We start from the raw sequence: 18,225 nt of genomic DNA, 5'->3' as shown, positions 1-18,225 counted from the left end.
CACTGATGTCAACCATGCCCTGTTGAATCATGTCTAGGAACACATGGCTCCAAACCCTCTCTCAATGGGGTGTGCCACCTGGGTTTGCTGTTAGCTGCTTTGGCTCCTGCCTTATATTCTAACCCCAGAAGAATCAATGATTTTTACCTTCATGGCTTCAAGGGACCACAAAGAACTGTGCAGTGGGTTTCCTCTTACCTGGCACCTCTTTCCTCTTCTCCTGTCTGCCATGCTTTAGCAAGACTACTACCTTCGGAAAAATTCAGACAAAAAACAGGCAGCATATCAAGTACCTCCAAGAATCCCCTCTTTGTGCAGTGCAGTGGTGACAACAGGCAGGGTCATTGGACTTCTCCAGCTCATCCAGAACCTACATCAAAGTGAGGTTCTAGTACCTCCTCCTTCAGGCTACTTCCAGTTCTACCTAGTAAGACTTTTGGAAATCTCTTCCTGAAATGTAGTCTGAGATCTAGTTTTTAACTCACAGACAACAAAACATTTCTCAGATCATATTTTGTTACACTTTAAACACTATATTTAGCCAATTTCACACCTATAGCTCTATCTCATTATCCATTTATTATAATGGCTATTAGGAAGCTTCATTTAAACAGTCACCCAATTACCAATATATCCATTAGATCTATATAATTTATCAAACCAGAAGTCTGGGTGTCATCTTTAAATTTTCCTCATTTTCATTTATCACTATCATTCTCCCCTTTCATCACTGGTAGTGTCATACAGCTCTTAAATATATCTCAACTCCATCCACTTCAGTGCATTCTCACTGCCAAACCCCAAATCAAACAATAATTTTTCACCTAGACTATTGCCATTACTCACTAAGTGGTCTCACTGGTTACAATTTTATACGTGCTTATTCTCTATACTATAGTCAAGCTAAACTTTCTAAAAGGTTATGGTCTATGTCAGTAGACCCCAACATTTACATATGTCTTATTGGAACCATTCTGATTTTACTCTGCTTATCTTTCAACCTCATTCCCTTATCTTTATTCCATTTTCTGCCTCTATATTTGCATTTGCTCAGAACCAGAGTTTTACCAGCACCTATAGACTTCTAGATTTCATTTCCCTGCCTATTTCATGTCAGGATCTTTGCATAAACCACTTATTCTGCTTGGAATATTCTTTCCTCCTTTCCTCTAACCCACTTCATCTCCCTCAATGACCACATCCTACTGTTCCTTCCCATAAGTTTCCTTGAAAAGCCAAGATGATTATGTATGCCTCTTAAAAGTTCTTTTATCACCCTTCACTTTCCCTTGTCACTTATATTGGACATATCTGCTCATTTGTCCGTATACTTCTCTGAACTGTAAGTTTCATGGGGACAAAAGCTTTTCCTTGTTCTTAATTTTATATCTAGGACCTATTACATAGTAACTGATTAACATATGTGTAACATAAATGAATATATGAATGAATAATTACAGCGTTGATGAGAAATCAAAAAGGGATATCAGAGGTAATAGAACATACATATTTCAGGAAGAAGCTGTCTTCAAACTGCCTTTTCTCCATCCTGATAGCATAAATGATCATATAAATTGAGTTAATTAATATGTGAAGTATTTAGTGACTATTGAACTTGCTATGAAATTTATCAATATGTCTCTGGCCAGGAGGCTCAGTTTGTTGGAGCGTCCTCCAGTAAACTGAAATGTCGCAGGTTCAATTCCCAATCAGGGCACATAGCTGGTTGCAGATTTGACCCCCAGTAGGATCATGTGTGGGAGGCAACCAATTGATGTTTCTCTCTCACAACTATATTTTTCCCTCACTCTCCTTTCCTCTCTTTCTACAATCATTCAAAACATACACTTGGGTGAGAATATAAAAAAATTTAAATATAGTTTAGGCCTTTGTAGATCAAAATGTATTATTTAACAATATAGGCTTTCATTAAAAAATCTTATACATAGTCTGAGAACCATTTTTAGCATCTTCCCACTTTTCCTAACAGATTGTTCAATAGTTGTTTGAATTTTCCTCTGCATTGTTAAATAGATATATCTAGGTAGTTAAAAATGCATGAGAATCCTCAGGAATGGAAAGAAGATATAAAAGAGGAAATGAAAGATTCCCAAAGAAGTGGAGAATTCAGAATTTCTGTTGTTTCATGGCTCAACTGCAAAGTTTAATGTCAAAACAAAAAAACTGGTTTTTAAATATTTTTTATTTTACAGTACAAATATTTGAGCATCATCAGAGTATGTAAAAAATGTAGAGAATGCAACAATGTTAACTCTTCCTTTGTTAGATAGTTTTAAGGTTAAAAAAAAGAAAGCTTATGCATATTCATGGAAATTTATTTAAATACTGGGTAAGTCAAATATTTCTTAATCGTTTTAAGTTTATCAGTAAAGTTAATTTTAGAAACCTGTAATAGTGTGTATAAAATTTTTTTTGCCAACAAATGTGCAGATATAAAGAAGGTATATATTCCTTCTGTTTACTAAACATTATATGTATATGTTCATATAAAAAGCTTTTACTATTTAGTTTCATGGAACTTGCTGCTCACTTATTTCTTACTTGGGAAATGTTTATAATGTATCTTCCTTACTTTTTATAGACTTGACACATATGAAACAAGATTCTACTTTGCTTTTCTACTCAGGTCTTCCTTTTGGTTTTCTACTCATTTTCAAGTTATCACTAAATGCAGTAGTGCTAAATGAGAGTGGGTGATATAAGTCAATAAAACACAGCATTTGCCATCTATATGCATGATTCACTGACTAAAAAAGTTGCCAGCCACTGGTTAAGACTATAAAAGAGAAGAAAAGAATTTGGCAATAGAAAGGCAATCAGAAAACCTACATTTTCTTAGAATTTCATTTATTGTTTTAGGATGAAATGGTAATGAGAATAGTAGAAGGGAAAATGCAGCCCAAGGTGACAGGATAATCAGTATGCTGCACATCAGGAAGTCTGCTTCAGAAGCAGGCTTTCATAATGTTGAGGAAGGAGTAGGTAATTATAGTCATCTGAGCATCCAAAAATACCAAATCCATGAAAACAGGCACACATTACATCTAATCAGGTATCCAAGGAATTAGTAGATGGGAGAAAATAGTACTGTTTAATCCATTATTAACTCTGTTAGAGAATATTCCATTTATCAGAATGGTATAATGCAGATTTAGATAATCCCTTTCTAGAGGCATAGCTGAGTTCCCATGTCTCATGTACCTGTAATAGAGGAATATACTATAGCATAAGAGGATCGGAGGAATGACTCCTGAGAGAGGCTTCAGGGGAAGACAAAAATGAAACTCTGGAAAGCAAAGGAAAAAACATTGACATAGATGGTAAAGGTAAAAATAAGCAAACAAACAAGCATGAATAGTGAATAAGAAAAAAGGTCTTTGCCTGAGGTTAGGATGTGAGGGTAATTCTTATTAGAATGTAACTGAAGTTCTAGAATAACTTAAGAAACCATAAACCTGTCTGAACATGTGATAAAAATGATCCTCCATGTATACAACAAAATCCTGAAAATATAATCAAGGTGGCTAAATCTCATTTTCCAATGGGAATAAATAAATACTATGCATTTAAATATGGGCCCTGGCTTCTGTAGCTCAGTCTATGGAGCACAGGCTGTGAACCAAAGTGCTACTAGTTCAATTTCCAGTCAGGGCACATGCCTGTGTTGTGGGGCAGGTCCCTAGTACAGGGCATGCAAGAGTCAACCACACATTGATATTTCTTTCCTTCTCTTTGTCTTCTTCTTTCCCTCTCTCTAAAAATAAGTAACTAAATTGTTTTAATCTTATGAAAAATACTTAAAAAATAAATAAATGTGGTAGTATGGTGGGGTAAAGGTGGAAACAATTGTACTTGAACAACAATAAAAATGGAAAATAATAAATATTGGTGGCAACTTAAGCACAGGCTTACTGTTAATTAGCTTTATTTTTAGATTTTGTTTTGATCAAAGGATGGTTTGTCTATATTTTTAAAAGTCTTGGTATATGCTAAGAGAAAGAGAATATCTTAGGAAATGTCTTATCTGAGGGCTATCTATAACCTCTTCTTTTAATGACAGAAGATTGTTTATTTCTCAGAACAACATGGCCTCTAAAGAGCACCTGAAGGGAGAGTCCAGGAATTTCTAATTTGCTTTAGAACCTCTTTCCCAATTTGGGTAAAACTTCAGGTGAGTTCTCTGCCTTCATTTTCCCTTCTGGACAGGAGTCAGACTTCCTTTCATATCACAATGACTGTATAGTGCACAGGGTATATATTAATATCTGCGATAGTTCAGTTGAATCCCTCATTAGACTGAGTTTAAAGCATGTACCCCAGATAGCTCTCCCTGGAGGAGTTGATGGGGATTGCAACAGAGATTTCTCCAGAAATAACCTCACAGCATGTCCTGTTTTCCCTTACACTTGAACTGGCTAATGTGTACAACTGTAAAACTAGTTTTGGCTGTATCCTTGGTAAACTCTATAGTTGAGTTGAACATCACACTTTGATAAGCATTATCTCTTTAGTGTTGAATAAAATTTCAATAGTATTTTATTATTAAACAGTTTGCCTAGGTATACAATGACTATATTAGAAATAATCTTGAAAATTATTAATATCCTTCAGTATATTCATGAAAATTAATCATTTTTGAGAAATTTGTACTAAATGGTTCTGTTATTTTTTTTACTTAACTGCAAATCTTGTCATTAGGCCATTGCTATAATCTGAGGCCAGTGAGATTTTTTTTTTTATTTAAGTATGTCATTCCAATAACTTTAATAGTCTGGTGCAAATAACACACCTTTTTTAATTACTAATTTTTTTAAAGATTTTATTTATTTCTCTTTAGAGGGGAAGGAAAGGAGAGAGGGAGAGAAACATCAAGGTATGGTTGCCTTTCCTGTGTCCCCTGCTGGGAACTGGCCTGCAGGGAACCGGCCTGCAACCCAGGCATGTGCCCTGACTGGGAATTGAACCGCGATTGTCTGGTTCTCAGGCTTGCCCTCAATCCACTGCGCTATACCAGCCAGGGCTATGATTGTTATTTTTAAAGTTAAAAAAATATTTTAATCTTATAAGCTTTTTTCTTTTATGTATTTTTATTGATTATGCTATTACAGTTTTCCCAATTTTCCTCCCTTCATCACCCCTCCACCCTGCCCCTCCATCCCTCCGGCATTCCCCCCTTACTTCATAGTTTGTACATATAAGTGCTTTGATGCCTCTCTTTCCTATACCATTTTTATCTCTCCCATCTATTTTATGCCTATTAATTATGCTTTTTCCCTGTACCCTTTCCCTCCTATTCCTCCCTTCCCCCTCCCCACTGAACTCCCTCTGTGTAATGTCCATTTCTCTGATTCTGTTTCTGTTCTAGTTGTTTGCTTAGTTTTTGTTTCCATTGCTTTTCTTTTCTTTTGGGTTCATTTGTTAATAGTTGTGAGTTTGTTGGTATTTCATTGTTCATATTTTTTACCTTCTTTTTAAAACTTACCTCCTTTGTAGTTTTTAAAATAAATATCTAGTTTTTTAGGGGTAATATTATCCTTCATTACTTTCAGTTCTGAGAAATTTAACTATGGAAATTTATTTAACTTTTATACATTTTTTAATTGGAAATACTACTAACTGAATGTTAGCACTTAAAGATCAATACTCTAATTTTATTTTCTATTTTCCATCTCCTTGGTTTTTTGTTATAATTTATAGATTATGTTTTCAAACTCTTTTTTAAAAAGATTTTATTTATTTATTTCAAGAGAGAAGGGAAAAGAGAGAAAGAAAGGGACAGAAACATCAATGCGTGGTTGCCTCTCCCACCTCTTGCATCTCCAACTGAGGACCTGGCCTGCAACCCAGGCACGTGTCATGATTGGGAATTGAACCAGCAACCCTCTGGTTCACAGTCTAGCACTTAATTAACTGACCCATATGCTTATCTTTCCATTTCTTAAGCTTTAAAAGTTGACTCTTTTATTTTTTAAATTTTAAAATACTTTCTTATTATCCAAATATGATTTTCTCTTTTTTAATGGATTCACATTTTTCCTCCATGGATATTAAATTATTGATTTTTTTCTCTAAAATTATTAATTCTGACCATTATTTTTCACATTAAAGTATTTTCTTAACTTTCCAATGAGCATTGGCTATTTCTTTATAAATATAAAGACATTATAGTACTGTATGTACTATATAGTATATGTAGCATATAAAGATTTAGTACTGTGAGGTACGAAAAACTTGTTTGGAAATCCCATCTGTGAGTGGCGTTTATACTTAGTGTTTTTTCCTGTAGGTTGATTGGGTATTTTATTGAAGAAAATTTAAATTGAGTACCTGAAATTTCCAAAGTTCTGCCAAAGGGCCAGAATGGAATGTGTCTGATTTTAATTATCTGGGAGCCAAGATGAAGAGTGCTGAGACTCTAACTAATCAACAATAGAGATTATCCACTTGATTATCCCTCTTTCTAGCCTCCATTCCTAACTTTCCTTTGTGCCTGATGTTAGTACACTTGGGCATTTTCCGATCACTCTCTCCAAAAATCAGTTTTCTCACACCATGCCTGACAGCGAGGATGGAAGAGGGGTCAACTGAACACTTGAAGGTCTTTAACCAATTTTTATTTCATCCACATTCCATTAGCCTGCCTTTTTCTACATGTAATTTCTAAATGTCCCCAGGTTCTCCAGTCCAAAATGTTTGCTTCTCATTAACTTCTTGATATGCAACATAGAGAGTTTCAACTTTCTATGCATGGCTAAATTTTTTACTATTCCTGAATTCTTGTCATTGCTTTTTATCAGTCATTGTCAACTTTTTTATTCTTCTTGTCCTTAAATGTATACCATTTCTCCTTTCAATTAATTTGATGTTTCAGATAAAGGTTAATGGTGAATTCTCAAGCTAGTATACATCTTTATATAAGATCATATCTCCCCAATTATATATAAGATATATATATGATATATATAAGATATATATATATATATATAATATAATATATATAAAATTTCCATCTGTATTAGTTTTCTAGGGCTACCAAAACAAAACATCATAAACTGGGTGTTGCACACAACAAAAATTTATAACTTTGTAGTTCTGGAGGCTATAAGTCTGAGATCAAAGCACTGTCAGAGTGGGTTTTTTTCTGGGCACTGCTCCCTGGCTTGCAGATGGCTATCTCCCTCTCACTGTATCTTCTTCACTTGGTGTTCCCTCTGAGCATGTCTGTATCCTAACCTCCTTTTCAATAACCACTTGTATAGAATAAGAGCCAGCACTTATGACTTCACTTTACTTTAATAATCTTTTTAAGGATGCCACTTGCAAATACAGTGACATTCTGAGGGACTAGGTGCTGTATATAGATTCAATATATAAATCCTGGAGGACACAATTCAGCTGGTAGAATTCAGAATGATCCAAAAACTGAAGGTAAGTAAATGTTACCAGGATGGGGAAGACTTTTGGCAGCAGGTGCCAATACCTCAGAAAATGAATAGGAATATTGAAACAGGCAGGTTGAACAGAGCTACAGAAGAATGTGATCCAGGGGATTAGACTGTATATGAGTGATCCTATGCATGTACAAAACACAGAACTAAAAGTTCTTGAAAATATAAAGTTAGGGACAGTGGGATATGAGTGCAAATAACCAAGAAACAATCCCACAGGCGATAGTATAGCATTGCAATAGAAATACAAGTGAACAGAGAATGTCCCCAAAACTCATAGATTTATAAATCAGTGCTAGAGAACAAGGTAGAGCAGGAGAAAAGCTAACTGCAGTTTGTCATGGAGTATTTGTCATATGGCTGCTTATATTTCCAATTACCAACAGAGCTGAGTACATAAGAAGGACTATGTAGTGATTCTAAAGTTTAGAAGGGCAAGGAGGAATATTTTGTCAGTTATACTAAGCAGTTAATATTATAAAACATTCTGTAATTACATTAAACTGGCAATGGTGGCTCTCTAAACAGATTTAGGTAAAGGAGTAACATATTGAATCTTTTTAAGTATACTGTGCCACCATAGTCCTAACTTTTGTTAGAGATTTTTTTCTCTTGGCTTGTCTCCAGTTGATGAATCATATTGTTTGCCCCAGGAAAACAAATGCCCCATATCTCTGATAAATCACAGTATGCTTCTACAGCAGCATATGTCTTCCAGTCATTAAAATAATACTTAGGTAATACAATCTAAACTGTAATTCTATTATCCTACTTTTCTAAAATAAGGACTGACAACATAGAATACATACTTTTACTTTGCTACCATCTGTAATATTTTAGCTCCTGGTAGAAAAAAATGACAGATGTATTACATAATTTTTTCATAGACACAGAAAACAGTATGGGGATTATCAGAGGGTAAGGGGGATGGGGGAGGTAGAAATTAAAGGGGGGGATAAATGGTGATGAAAGGAGTATTGACTTGGGGAGCTGAATCAATATACAGATAATGCATTATAGAATTGCACACCTGAAACCTATACATTTTATTAACCAATGTCACCCTCAATAAATTATATGAATAAAATATAATAAAAAAGAAAAAGGGCACATTAAGTTACACTAAAGATCCTAATAGCAGAGAGACACATGAGTATCAGAGTTAAGAAGTAAATGTAGTAAAAGCTGACAAAAATCAGAGTTACAGTTATTTATGAAGATTTTGATTAGCTGGCTATGAGTAATCCTGCAGTATTGCACAAGGTGCTTTTGGAGGACTGGCCCTTCCATTAACCAGAAGAATGTCCAATGATAAATATTCTCTTTCCTTTCTTGAAGAATCTCAGGAGATAGCACTATAAATAAAGAAATCCAAACTCACAAAATTTGGGGCTTGGAGTAGACATGAAATGAGAATGCAATCTTTTCTTTTAAAAAATCTTTATGCTGAAATTAAAGCACGTTTCCTGTTTTAGACCTCTCTGCCTGGTTCTAGGAATTGTATCTCAACCCCTTGTGGCTAAGGGCAAGAGACAACCTTTAGAATGCAAGGTGCAGGAGACAAAGCTTATCTCTGGCAACAAACGCTGTCTCAGTTTCCTCTCCCTGCCACCAAAGCTTGGTCAGAAGTCAATGACAGATAAGACCCCTCACAGCTGGGGGGGGGACCTAAGCCAGACTCGATCACCTGAGAGGCCTTCATGGAAGGACTCGGGGGAGGCTGCAACAGAGAGCAATGGACTCTGGCCCCCCAGCTTTGACAAAGCCCGAGTCCCCATGTTCTCTGGGAGAAGCGCTTCCTGGCTCTAATCCCCTTAAGCCTGAATACCTGATGGGGAGAGGTGTAGCTCCTTGCCTTGCTAGAGTGTGTCCTGGGTAAAAATCTGGCATCACAAAGACTTCCTGATAAACCTGTGAAATCTGCTCTGCTAAGACTGCTTTCATTCATATGTTAACGGTTTGAGCAGGAAACCCTAAAATTCTGTTCCTGACAGACTGTTCCTGCTTAGTCTCAAAGGTGTTGAGCCCCCTCCTCCAGGGGCTTTTATTGGGTTCTAATACACAGGAATACAGGGTGGCAAGGATCAAACAATAGATAACATTTCAAAGACATCTGAGGGCTTAGTCTGAGTCAGAGTCTGTCAGGAAGGGGGTTGCAGAAACTTTGGGAGACATACTCATTTCCTGTTCAGACCCTTAACATATGAATGAAAGTACTTTTGGCAAAGCAGGTTTCACAGGATTTTTAGGAATTCTCTCTGATGACAGATTTTCTTGGATCTGCTCTTGCAAGGCAAGGAGCTGCACCCCCTCCCCATCAGATTTTCAGGCTTAGGTGGATTAGAGCCAGAAAGCACTTCTCCCAGAGGACATGGGGACTTGGGCTATGTCACACATCCAGGGGGCAAGGGTCAGTTGCTCCCTCTTCATCGCAGCCCCCTGAGTCCTTCCATGATGACCTCCCAAGTGATGGAGCCTGGCTTAGGTTGCCCCCCACTGTTAGGGGTCTTACCTGTCATTGACTTCTGACCATGCTTCGGTGGCAGGGAGAGGAAACTGAAGCAGCATTTGCTACCAGAGACAAGCTTTTGTCTCCTGTGGCTCAGATTCCGGAGATCACTCACTCATCCTTAGCCTTGGGGGGTAGTTACAAACCAGAGAGAGTGGTCCCCAACATTTTACCATTACATTATTTGCCTACCCATTAGTTAAAGTGATACAATAAGCTTCCTAAACATCCAAGGATAGAACTAGATTCTGAAAATACTTTAAATTCTAGCAAGTTATAAAAGACCGAGCAGCCAAACATTAGTATCTCCAAACATTTAACTGAAACATATTTTTGTTAGTGTATTCAATTTTTAGAATAGTATGCATATATCCATTCTTAAATTTACATTTTTTCAACACATAATTATTATGTACTTTATGAGCTTTTATAATGGGAGCTGCTCTGTAGTGCTGATGTAGAATAGTTTTCAAACATTTTGTTTTTGATACCTCTTTCCAATCTTAAAAAAAACTATTGAGCTTCCCAAAGAGGTTTACAGGTGACTTACTACTGCAAGTATATACAGTATTCAAAATTAAAACTAAGAATATTATTTTAATATTTTAGAGATACATGTGGATTCCCATGAAGTTTTGAGAAACAATATGAAAAATCTGTATATCCTTCCCCCATGTTTCTCTAATGGTAATACAAAGCTATGAACAATGTTACTCCTAGGAGATCGACATTCATACAGTCAAAATACAGAGCATTCCACCAGCATGGAGGTCCTTCATGAGCCCTTTAATGGCCATACTCACTACTTACCCCATCCTCAGCCTTTTCTTGGAAATTACTAACCTGATCCCTATTTCTGTAATTTTAATATTTCAAGAATTATACAATATGCAATCTTTTGTGATTGGTTTTCCTCACTCAGCACAATTCTCTGATGATTCCTATTAATAAAGACTTTTGCAGAACAAAAGCTTTAACTTCTATGAGATCAAACTTATTATTTTTCCTTCTATCACTTTTTTTCCTACCTCTAGTGTTCTGAGATTCATTACTAAGCATTTCCCCTCCTAAAAGTTTGTAATTTTTGTCCTACATTTAAGTTGGGGATCCATTTGAGGGTTTTTTTTTCTGTATTAGAGAGAAGGTTTATATTGATGTTTCTATTTTCAGTCTATAGTAGTCCAATTTGTCCAGGACCTTTTTTGTTGTTGTTGTTGGAAAAAATACCTTTTCTTCAGTGAATTGCTTTTGCAGCTTTCCAAAAACAATCACTTGAATGTTTGGGTGGGTCTATTTCTGGTTTCTCTATTCTGTTGCACTGAATTAAGTATCTGTTCTTTTACCAGTACTACACAATATTATATCTCTTCACCAATACTTCTCATTCTATTATTTTTAATAATTATTTTTGTTATTTTAGTTCCTTTGATTTTTCCATATAAATTTTCAAATTATCTTGTGTAAATATTAAAAAAAACTCTTGTCGAGAATCTGTTATACGGTATTGTAAGTCTGTATATGACTTTTAGTAGAATTAACATCATACTATGTTGACTTTTCAGCTCATGAATATGGTATGTCTGTCTTCTTAGATTTTCCAAAATGTATTCCATCATTGTTTTATAATTTTCAACATACAAGTCCTGTCAGGTTTTATTAGGTTCATACTGATGTATTTTACTTTTTGAGGGATTCTAATAGACATTTTCTATTTTTGAAACATTGGTACTCATTTGTTTGTTATTAGACTATAAAAATATAACCAACTTTTGCATGTTTTCTTATATATTTGTGACCTCAATGAACTCACTTTTTCCTAGATTCCTTAGATTTCCATATCAATAATTGTCATATAGAGTTTTACTTCTTCCTTTTGACTGGTACTTCATCCTAACTTTCCTTTCTTGCTTTGTTGTACTAGCTCAACATTCTAGCATTATGTTGAAAAAGAGTGGTAACCGTGGACAACCTTACTTTAGTCTTAATTATAGAAAAAAATATTGTCTTTCATCATTAAGTATGGTAGCTATAAAGATTTTCTAGTGCTCTTTTTGTCTATTATATTCTATTTTATGTTTATGAGTTTTTTAATTATGCAAAGATGTTTAACTTTACCAAGCTTTTGGTGTATTAATTGTAATGATAATGTAGCTCACCCCACCATTCCTTTAACATTCTTTCTGGGGATGATAACCCGTTAATTAATATATAACTGTAGATAAATGCCTTGTTTGCTTAAAAGTTCTAGGAACTAACTTAAAAAGAAGCAGACTCCAACCTCCAGACATTGCACATTCAAGAGATTTGCTGATCTTCAGCCATAAAATACCAAATAATGCAAGCTAGGCCATAGCCTGACCAGTTATCTGAACACACTGTGCTGACTTGTACATAGTCCTCCCAATGGAGTACTCAAACCTAATCCTTTTGATTTCTTTCTTCTATTTTATTCTTCCTTCCTTCTCCTTATAGGATGGTCTTTGCTACATTAGTCAGCCATCTTCTCAGGCTGCGGGCTATTGAATAAACCTACTTTCTGTTCACCAACCCTTGTCTCTTGGTTATTGGCTTTTGAGCAGCAGGCAGCTGAAACTGGGTTTGGTGTCACTATAATAAAATAAATATAATAAATAATATAATATAATATAATATAATATAATGTAATGTAATGTAATGTAATGTAATGTAATATAGTGTAACATAATATAATGATGTAGTCAGCCCTACCAGGGTGGCTTAGTTGGTTGGGGTGTCATCCCGAATACTAAAAGTTGAGGATTCAATCTCTGGTCAGAGCACATACTTAGATTTTGGTTTTGATCCCCAGTCAAGGTGTGTATGGGAGGCAACCCATCAATGTTTCTCTCTCACACTGATGTCTCTCTCTCACTCTCTCTCTCAAATCAATAAACATATCCTCAAGTGAGGACTTTAAAATAATGATGTGATCTTGTTTCTTGCTTCTTTGTTTGGTTTATTTATTTATTTTTAGAGAGAGAAGAAGGGAGGGAGAAAGAAAGGGAGAGAAATATAAATGCATATTTGACTGTCGCATGGCCCCCACTGGGGACCTGGCCTGCAACCCAGGCATATGCCCTGACTAAGAATTTCACCAGCGGCCCTTGGGTTTGCAGTCTGCACTCAGTCCACTGAGCTACACCACTAAGAATTTCACCAGCGGCCCTTGGGTTTGCAGTCTGCACTCAGTCCACTGAGCTACGCCAGCCAAAGCAATGTGATCTTGTTTCTTAATGCTGAATTTGTAGAGTGGCTTACACTGATTGATTTTTTTTCTAGCATTGAAACATCCTGTATAATTGGCATATAGTCTCCTTGATCATGGTGTATAATTTTTTTTCATATGTTGCAGGATTGTATTGGAAAATATTTAGTTTAGAATTTTGATTCTTAAATGATATTGGTCAGTAGTTTTTCATTTTTTGTTTTCTCCCCTGCATTTGGATGATTCTGGCATCAGGGTAATAGTGGTTTTATACAATACATTTTAAAATGTTTTTTCCTGTTTTTAAAAAGAGTTATGTAGATAAATTAATTCTTCTTTAAGAGTTTTACAGAAATATCTAGGCAAACATCTGAGATTGAAAATTTCTGTTTTGGGAGTTTTAAATCATTACAACTCTTTCCCTAATCATTAAACAATAATTAAAACCATCTACTCTATATTGGGTGAACTGTGGCATTTTTTTTGTTAAGATTGGTCAATTGCATCTTACTTTTCAAATTCATGTATGTAGAGGATTCTTTTCTTTTCCTTATTCTTTTTTTTTGTGGTATTATTATATTTAAGGTGCCTGCGAGGTTTGTTATTATATAATTTGTTTTATTTGCTTATGTTCACATTTTATATTTTCTCTATTCTTTTTTGTCAGTCTCAGTAGATGTTTGTAAATTTTACTGAATGTTTTGAAGACTTGCTCTTTGTTCTACTGATTTTTTATATTATTTGTCTATTTTAAATTTCACTGATTTCTGGTCTTATTATTCATTCTATTTGTTTTGGGTTTATATTGGTCTTTTTTTGTGTTTGTCTAGGACCTTGAAATGAAAAATTAGATTACTGTTTTGAGACTTTTTACCTTTGTAATCTATACAATTAGTGCTTCAAGTTTCTCTCTCAGCACAGCTTTAGCTCTGATACTACTCCCAAACTTGACAATTAATGGCAGTTACAATCTGAAACCGGATACCAACAATGAACTTTTTGTACTATTGCATTAAAATCCATTGACCTTTTTTGCACTCTGAATAGTTATTCATCTCCATGCACATCTTTAAAATACTAACACTTTTTAAATACTATCAATATTATATCAATTAATAATACTAATAATCACATTAGAGTACCTTTACTAATTAGGAAGTTACTAAGCTAAAAGTGATGATAGTAATTTTAGCATTTTAATTTTCACTTGAAAGCTCAAAACAGTATCACTGACGACAAATGCAATTAGTTGTTTTCTATGAAGTGTGTCTCACTTCATTTATTTTTTAGAAATTGGCCATACATGAATAACCATAATTTATCTGATGACCACTCTTTCATGTAAAAATGGTATTTTGTTTTAAAAAGTAATTAGGGGAGCCATAAACTTAAAAAACAATTACTATGGTATTTTTCCTTGAGAAAACCATCATATTTCAGCTTACAGAAGAAGTGCTTTCTATGTACTTCACATTTGGAAAACAGAATAGTAAAAAGACAGAATTTAATAAAATTAAAAATTATTTGCTATACAAATGGCATTAATAAATGAATGTGGCAATATTTCTGTGCATATGAGAAGCGATAAGAAATACCATGATTAATAGTAGAGTTTGCCTTGATTCATACTAAGAAACAAGCTGCTTTACACACTATTGCTTTGCACTATTAATGCAAATGTCAACCCCCCCAAAAAAACAAATAACATCTAAATTATTTTATGATAAGAGTATTGACAAATGCATCTTATGAGCAGAACTTGCTGATACCTAGGCTTCAAAGGCCATGATTTGAAAACCACTGATCTAAAGAAATAAGGTTCTCACACTTACCAAAATTATAGATGAGAGAGGAGTAGAAATATAAAATGATTAACGTGATAATATATATGGAGGAGAACTACAGGGTAATATTAGAAATAGGACATAGGTAACAGACACAGTGACAGAGAGGATCTCCTTTAGATTGCTGGTTTCCGGAGTGAGCCAGAGATAATCTCTCTCAGGTAGAGACACATAAAAAGACAACTAGTATATAATTAGAGTTAGCATAGTGAAACAATAACCCAGTGACCACTGAGTTGGAAAAGTATTTGACATTTCTCCTAAAATAATTTTAAAAAAACAGAACAAAAATCTAATGTGACTGAAGAGAAAGCACCCAACATATTTTGAGATGAGGCAGGAACACAGGTGTGCATGTGTCAGATCATTCTGGCTCTTGGGGTCTCACTAACATCTTATAATTCTACATACATTCAATAGGAATTTACTAAAAAGAATTTTAAACAGACAAAATCTACTAGTTAGATGTCAGAGACCCATTTATTATTGAGATTAACCAGAATATAACTCCACCAAATAACTTTATCATATTCTACCAATTACGGAGTCAAAAACAATACAAGTTTGTTAATATTTTTTGAATAAGGATTATATGTTGTACTTACATTTAACATTTTTTTATTTATTTACTTTAGAGATAGGGGAAGGGAGGGAGAAAGGGAGAAAAACATCAATGTATGGTTGCCTCTCACAGTGCCCCCTTCTGGAGACCTGGCCTGCAACCCAGGCATGTGCCCTGACTGGGAATCGAACCAGTAACTCTCTAGTTCACAGGCCAGCACTCAATCCACTTAGCCATACCAGTCAGGACCGTACTTATATTTTTTCTATAGTCATCAAGGTGTAATATACATATTATAAATCGTAGTATAAATTTATAAAATTGCACAAAAACTCAGTGAAGCATCTACACTTACAAAATTTCTATTGTCTTAAAATGTCCCATCATTCACATCTGCAGTCAGTTCTCTCTTTCAATCCCAGTCCCATGAGAACTCTGAGCTATAGTTTGTGCCCAATAGATTTTTAAAAGCCTTTTAATTATTTTTATTATTCAAAAAAGTTTTGTTTTTTCATACAGCTTTTTCACTTTGTGCTTGTGCCTTTAACACTTTCACCACAATTTTCTGCTCCTCAATAAGGGAAACATCTTGATTCTGTCACAGATGCAGTTAGCACACAGGGATCCATCACAGGCCATTGGGCCATATCTTTTTCATTTTAGACAACCTTACTGGAATTTTAAATCTCACAGCATGAACTTTGTGAAGTTGCTATAGGCACATGCCACATGCAGATTTTGATTTTTTTCCTGTTTTCTTTATATAAAAGTAAACAATTCTATCACCAGGGCTTCAAGCCAGCTTGGTTTCATTCGTGGCTACACTGGAAGACAGCCTCTATGGGAGTGTTTTCAAACACTGAACCATTCTGAATGCCTGAAGACACTATCCCTGGAAGAGATTCTGTAGATTTTTTTACTGTTGAAAAGTTCATGTTAATGAAATCTGATTTCTACTGCTTAATGATTTCCAAGTTTATATATGTTGAAACATGTCTCAACAGTTCATTTCTTTAACTGTCGAATGAATTTTTTGTATGGATACACAATATTGTGTTTATTCACAAGGTGATAGGCATTTGGGTTGCTTCTAGTTAGAGGCTATTATAAAATATGCATTCTTACAGATTTCATTATTTTTCTATTATATTTTTTGCTTTTCTTTAGTTTGGATAATTTATATTAATATATCAGTAGGTTCACAGATTAGTTCTCTTGCTTTCACAAATCTGCTGTTTGCCTCTTGCAGTAAACTTTTCTAATTGAATTACTCAACTTGATATTTTACATTTTCCTTTTTTTAGTATTTTCTAAAACATTTATTTAGATTATTTATTTCTTGAATTATTATCTCATACTTTCTTTTATTCATTAAACATGTTTAACTTTGGTTATTTGAACAATATTAATAAAAGCAAGTTTGTCTTTTTTTAAATCTGAATTCAACCTCTGGCTCCCTCAAAGAATGTTTCTTTCAATGAGTTTTTTCCTTGCTTTAAAGATTTAAAAATTTTTCTTTGCTCAGCTCATAAATTTGGTTGAAAACCCTATATTTTAAATATTGTATTGTAACAATACTAAATTCTGATACTTTTCCCCTCCTCTGAGGGACTTTTTTTCTTATTTTCCAGTGTAATTATTGTCTAGATATTTATTATCCTGGTGTTTCCACCTGTGCCATCTCTCTAGAATCCTCTTCTCCTGTTGAACTCCCCTTTAAACTCATTTCTAATTTTATTGTATCAAGCACTGTCATAACATTAGTTACTAACATATTTTATAACATGTTCTGTTATGAAATGGTGATAATATATTGAATTGGTTATATTTATCTAAATAGCTTATGAACTCTTTCAATTTCTTGCATGATTCTTTGAACTCAACTCTCTGCCCTATAATTTAGATAATCTTTTCAATGCATATATGCAGATTAGTAAATACATTCTCCATGGGAAAAGGAAAGGAGAAGGAGATTCTGCAAAGAGGAAAAAAATAGTAACTGCAGAAAGAAGGTTTCAAATAGCTATGAAAAATGTGAATAATTGCACTAAAATTTCTCAGTGTGTTTTAATATGCAGATTAACAAAATGGATGCTTCCAGTGAAAAGAATCTTCGCTTGGAGTCAAATTAGAATTTGCCTAATTTGAGGCCTTTTTGGCACAATGTCCACTCAAGCATGTAGACACAAACAATTCTATACTTGGATGCTACCGCCACTTAATCCAAAGTTAAGCTCAGCCTGTGCTGATAGTTAACCTCAATATCGGCATCCTTCTGGCCCAGCTTTGGAAGCAAATCCCAGATGAGTCTCTGTCATAAATATGTGGAAAGTGTAGGTTAAGAAATCTTCCTAATTTGCATTTGATAATTAATAATATATGTCAAACATTTTTGTAGAAGTGGTATTGCAATAGGAAAGGGGGTTCATATTTATTAAAGTCAAATAACAAAATTACTTTTAGAACTTTAGAAAAAATTGCCAAAATTTGGGGGCTCTGAGGATGTCACCTCTCTGGGTTTATTACTGAAACTTAAAAGCTCATACCTGAGGTAAGATACTCTTCCATTTGCTTCACCTTAATTTGCTTTTCTCTGGAGTCCTGCATGAGGTTAAGAC

The 18,225-nt window shown here is 34.6% G+C and overlaps 1 pseudogene; it reads right to left on the bottom strand.

Annotated features, from left to right (window-relative positions):
* Positions 1-16,118: 16,118 nt before the first annotated feature.
* LOC128625832 (60S ribosomal protein L34-like) lies at positions 16,119-16,475 on the bottom strand (annotated as a pseudogene).
* Between the last annotated feature and the right edge of the window lie 1,750 nt (positions 16,476-18,225).

This window comes from Artibeus jamaicensis, unplaced genomic scaffold, assembly GCF_021234435.1.
Source record: "Artibeus jamaicensis isolate MK-2021 breed Jamaican fruit bat unplaced genomic scaffold, CSHL_Jam_final contig_935, whole genome shotgun sequence".
NCBI lineage: Eukaryota > Metazoa > Chordata > Mammalia > Chiroptera > Phyllostomidae > Artibeus > Artibeus jamaicensis.
Note: the sequence above shows the minus strand (reverse complement) of the source record. Positions and strands in the feature narration are given on the sequence as shown.